Source organism: Frankliniella occidentalis, unplaced genomic scaffold (assembly GCF_000697945.3).
Source record: "Frankliniella occidentalis isolate FOCC.00 unplaced genomic scaffold, Focc_3.1 Scaffold90, whole genome shotgun sequence".
Lineage (NCBI taxonomy): Eukaryota > Metazoa > Arthropoda > Insecta > Thysanoptera > Thripidae > Frankliniella > Frankliniella occidentalis.
This window is the reverse complement of record NW_026267219.1, coordinates 816246-820732: the sequence shown is the minus strand read 5'-3', so window position 1 is coordinate 820732 and position 4487 is coordinate 816246. Positions and strand designations below refer to the sequence as shown.

The 4487-nt window shown below is 48.4% G+C and overlaps 1 protein-coding gene across 1 annotated transcript in view; it reads left to right on the top strand.

Moving 5' to 3' along the window:
* Positions 1–6: 6 nt before the first annotated feature.
* Positions 7–4487, top strand: part of LOC113204397 (hemicentin-2-like) — a 159124-nt gene continuing 154643 nt past the window's right edge. The window contains exon 1 of the mRNA XM_052269375.1: positions 7–619. The gene's annotated coding sequence lies outside the window, so the exon portion shown is untranslated. The remainder of the gene's footprint in view (positions 620–4487) is intronic.

Below are 4487 nucleotides of genomic sequence, written 5' to 3'. Positions count from 1 at the left end.
GTGCTGTGACCTACCGCAACCGCCGCCAGCGCCACCACCACGTCCACCGACCACCACCACGTCCGCCAACGACCACGACTACTACGGGGTTGCACCAAAAGCTTTTCCGCCCAGCTGCGCAGAGGAAGCGAGCGGGGGAGAAAAACGCGGGAACAAACATAACAAGATTTAAGAAGTAGGGCGTGATAATACCTTAACGACTCCCCGGACGTGCGGCGCGCTGCGGTGCGTGCGTCCACCGTGCCGATCGTACTTCAGCGGCCCCGGCTCCTCCTCCGGCGCCCCCTGGCGCGCCCCGGGAGCCCCCCCGGCCTAACTTAGCGCTGCGGCCGGAGACAGAGGAGAGCGAAAAAGGATTTAAGAAAAAAAAAGAGCAATAAAGAAGAAGGAAAAAAAAAGAAAAACGACCGGAGCTAGGATTTCCAGCATTTTCCACTCGGCGCCCGCGTGTCGGCCGTCAGCGACCTGGAGGCGGCGTGCTCGCGGCCCGACTTCATTGCGCGTCAGTGGCTCGGCAACGTGTTTTTCTAGTTTCTTTTTCTTTCTATTTTTTTCCTTCCCGGTGATTTGTCGCGGATGTGGATGTGCGACGCGGCGCCTCATCGCTTCTCATGAACCTGTAAGTCAACCGAGGGGGAAATCACTAGGGTTCGTAGCGTACGGACTATTTCGTGGTATTTCTCCTACCATTTCGGTTATTTCTCATGCCATTTCGGCTATTTCCCGCCTATTTCGGATTATTTCAGGCTATTTCGCGCTATTTCGGAGTATTTCAGGGGTATTTCGCGACTATTTCACCGACTATTTCGCGTATATTTCGTCTTTATTTCGCTCTATTTCGCCTCTATTTCGCCTCTATTTTGGACTATTTCGCGGAAAGGTGTACGAACTATTTCGCAAGTGATTTCCCCCTCGAAGTCAACTCATAAATTTTGTCGCTTTACTCGCGTTGGGAGCACTTTATCCGCGATGATATGACTCTGAATATGCCAAATGATTCTAGTGGTAATTCATTGTAAAATCAGAGGTGAGATTCAACCTCTTTTTGGGGGTGCTGCTAACGGTATGAAAAATTAGCACCCTAGAATGGCATTCAAATTCCCAAAAGCTGCACGTTTTTTTAAAAACTGTTCGTCGGAATTTAATTTTGTCTAGAGCTAGGTTTTGAATTGACCTTCCCAGAAAATAAAGTAAGACTAACTGCCAACGGTTACATCAGATATACTTTCTTTGGTTGAGTTCTTTTTTTTTTGCTTTGGCAGACATAACAGCGAAATCTGTTTTTGAAATTCCAGCGCTGACTTGTTTGCCGCGCTCGCGTAGTAGTGTACAGTATATCCGCGCTGCACAGCTTCTCGACCAGATCGTCTGAGAGCAGGACATAAAAGGCTTGACACTAAACTCGGGCCAAGTGAACAGCAAAGTGCAATCCACTTTCGCGATAATAATTAGCAGGTAACTCTGTAATGTTGACTTCATGAGCTCTAGGGGGTGTGAGTCAGTATGTCAGCACTTTGTACTGTACAGCCAGCCAGTATATAAATTCGAAACAGTTTTGTTTATTTTTGGGAGTGTGGATGAGATCGAAAGCGCCATCCTCCGTCACCTGTCAGGCTACCAGTCACCGATCACAATATTTGTTGATAGACCCCGCCATTTGTTTGGCGGTGCTCCTGCCTTCTGGGTGGGCGTGTTGACAGCGGAGGGGTGCAGCGAGGCCCAAAATAAAGCGGCAAAAGCGCGTGCAAAAATGAAAACGAATGCACAACTGGCCGAGCGTTGTGTGCGCCGGTTTTTATGGCGCCTACGGAATGAAAGCGGCACGTTTCCCGCGCTGATACACGAAACAATGCAGAGTATAGTGCGCATGAATAAGGAAGTTTAGGGCTTTATTTGAACCGTGTCGGCTTCCTTTATTTTTCACATCGTTTTTTCTTGCTCGGCTGCTGCCTCTTTTCTCCTTTTTTTTTACTCTGCCCGGTGGCGTGCGAACCGCTCAGCAGCGTGTGCGGCGAGGAATGAAGATTGAAATTCGCCCTGGCATTGGCCGCCCGCTTTGGCCCCCGTGGCCCCGCCCCGCCCGCTTCGGGTGTTTAGTCGATAAGTAAACTGTTTCGCATCCCGTCCATTAAGTTTATGAATTATTAATGGGCGTGATGAATGCGTACGCCGCGCCTCGATTGGAACCGGACAGTATCGGCCAAACACAGGGAGGTCCTACTGTAAAGTACTCACTGTACACGAGCGAAAATACTCGCGGAATACTCTCACCTCGACTCTCACTCATACTGACCAAGGGGTGCCACATTCAAAGGTATGATTTCCCCGCCTCTCATTTGATTCCGTCGTTTTGATGAGCCAGCCTCAGGCATGCAACGGTCCAATGATAGCGTCTTGTGCGAGATTGAAGTACAATAAAAGCGGACAGTGTGCTGCATGATGCATGCTGTCTAATCAGCGCGCTTCCACACGCTCACACTTCGATTTCCAGGGTAAACGTCGGACAGTCTTTTATTTGACTGAGCGATAGCGAAGCCCATTACTCATTGGCCGAAACCTTTGCATTCTAATTGTCTGTCCGTCCACACGATAACTCGAGAACGAATCGAGATTAAGCTAGCGATCTGAAAACGTCAGGGTCGTATTGTGCCCGAAACGACCGATAGTGTTCAAAGATGAGCTTACAATCTAAAATTGACCCTTACAAAAATCAGAAAACGACAGGTCGGAAAAAATGATTTTTGTCGATACTTTGTCCACACTGATAAACCAAGTGTTCAACTGCTCAACACTTGTAAGTGTCCAACCGCAATTTCAATACTTGCAAGTGTTTAATTCAGTAGTAGTACACTTGCAAGTGTTAAACTCAACATTTGTGCACTTGTAAGTGTTTAACTCTCCTTTTGTACACTTCTCTATATCGGGCGCTTACTGTAAGGGAAGTGTTCAACAGAGGAGTTGCACACTTACAAGTGCACAAATACCGAGTTCAACACTTGCAAGTGTACTACTACTGAATTGAACACTTGCAAGTGTTGAACTTGCGATTGCACACTTACAAATGTTGAGCAGTTGAACACTTCGTTTATCAGTGCATAAATGAAAAAAAAAATGTTTCCCCGTTTTGCTCTATTTCTTACTGTGTAGTTCCTAGAGAGGGCGCATTTTTGACAAAAAGAAGCCGAAAGCAACGCTGTACATTAAGTTAAAAAGGGCTTTAAATCGAGAAATGGCCAATGAAGTGCTTCCCCTTCGCCCCCCCCCCTCGAAAAAAGTACAATCGGCGCACATTTTGAGTAAGCCTAACCTTTTTAGCCTCGGCTTTAGCGGCCTAGAATACCTAGATCCATGTTAATCACGAAAACCTTAATTTATATTTAAGAGTCTGACAAAATTGAAATTATTAAATGCATATCATGGCGTCACCGCTCCCCGTATGGCTTGAGTAAAGTTCCTTTCCCCCAATTTTGAAGTGATAAGTTCTTGACAGTTGCTTTACATAACTTTTTCTATATCTTGATATTTCACTGAGGAGAGTATACAAAATGCATGCGTTGGGATCCCTCTCCCCCGCACACACCCACGCACGTGGGAATGTATCGATACCTAACACTGATACCGGCGGGGCTCCGCGTTGGCAAATGGCTTTACTCGCTGCGCGCTCTATCTGGGCGGGCAGACGTGCTGCAGCGCTTGTGTTTGTGAAGCAGGTGGAGGTTTTTGGGGGTGGGATGCAAGAGGGCGGGTCGCTATCCTCACATCTTTATACTGACCCAGTCTAGTTTGTGTTTGTTTCCGACCGGCGTACGTACGTATGCCCGGCGCGCGGTTTTTCTCGCGTGCACGCGCAAGCGTCAGTAAATTTGGTGCGGTGAGTGTGTGTGTGTGTGTGTGTGTGTATGTGTGCAAGGTGTGTGAGAAAACAGAGCGAGAAAGGGAGAAGAAAGAGAGAGATATCGTGTGTTTGAAGGTCTCGCTGCCGCACAGCGGTGCGCGGGTGACCTGCTGCGGTGCGATGATCAGGGTAGTGTAAGAAGTACGTACGCCAGCAGAGATCGGCGAAACAACAAACAAAAACACCAAACTGGGGCAACTGCTTCTTTCTAACAAGAACCGGCAGCTATACCCACGGCCCGCGGTGCTCTCGAGCGACGCATTTTCGCATCGTCACAATCATGATTGGGGACGTTGGGATGGTCATGATCTCCGACCGTTCAGCACGCGCTGCCCTGCCACAATTTTTGTTTTTTACTTTTTCAGATTTTTTTTTCATCCAGTTATCAATACCAGATGGTCCCAATCTTTTTAATGATATACACTTTTTGGGGTTGTTTGACCTTTCTTTCTGCGAGTGCTTTTTGCGCAGTGCAGTACACCCGGCAGCGGCACTATACGAGTATCGGTCCCCGATACCCATCGGGCACCGTCGGGCACGTTCGCACACCTCCCGCCCGGCTGGCCCTCCCTCTCCCCCTCGCGCAGTGAGC